The 673-nt window shown below is 63.2% G+C and overlaps 1 protein-coding gene across 1 annotated transcript in view; it reads right to left on the reverse strand.

Moving 5' to 3' along the window:
• Positions 1-661, reverse strand: part of LOC117801754 (uncharacterized protein D806_0078-like) — a 2649-nt gene extending 1988 nt beyond the window's left edge. The window contains exon 1 of the transcript XR_004624473.1: positions 99-661. The gene's annotated coding sequence lies outside the window, so the exon portion shown is untranslated. The remainder of the gene's footprint in view (positions 1-98) is intronic.
• Between the last annotated feature and the right edge of the window lie 12 nt (positions 662-673).

A 673-nucleotide genomic window follows, 5' to 3' on the forward strand; every position in this document is an offset into this window, starting at 1 on the left:
TTTTTTGTGCTGGTTGTTGTTGTTGTTTAAAGTGGCGGAAACAAGGCAGGAGGCAGCTTGGGAAAAAGTGGAGCAGAAATGGAAAAATACAAACTCACCCGCTGCAAATGGTCTCTCGGTGCAAACTAAGGTGTTTTCGGGCCTTTCCCCGCGCGCGCCCACTCCCGCCCGCGCGCGCACCCCCGCGCACACACTCACTCGCGCACACACGCGCGCACACACGCACTCCCGGACGAGGGCCGGGCCGCCGCGAGTACAGCATGCAACCGCCACACAATAAATAACAATAGATTCCTCCGCTCCGGACTAGCTTCCCGGAGCCCAGCCAGCGCCAGTGGCGGCGGCGGCAGAGGCGCGGGGAGCGCCGGCCTGGGGGCGCTCCCCACCCCGCCTCCCGGCCTTCTGCCAGGGCCCCCTCTCCGCCTCACGCGTCCCCCAGGCCCCCCGGCACCCCCAGAGCGCGAGCCGCCGCGCCCCCTCCCTGGGCCACACGGGCACTGGCGCCCACCCGGCTCCCCCCGGCCTCCCGGAACAAATAAATAAATAAGGCGCGCTAGAGAGGCCAACACGTCGCGGAGGGAGATGTTGTTATTTTTTGCTGTTGTGCGTCCCTGACGTCACATCCACCTGCTGGGTAAACAACAAGGCTCGCAGCAAAAAAAAAAAAAAAAAA

This window comes from Ailuropoda melanoleuca, chromosome 4 (genome assembly GCF_002007445.2).
Source record: "Ailuropoda melanoleuca isolate Jingjing chromosome 4, ASM200744v2, whole genome shotgun sequence".
NCBI lineage: Eukaryota > Metazoa > Chordata > Mammalia > Carnivora > Ursidae > Ailuropoda > Ailuropoda melanoleuca.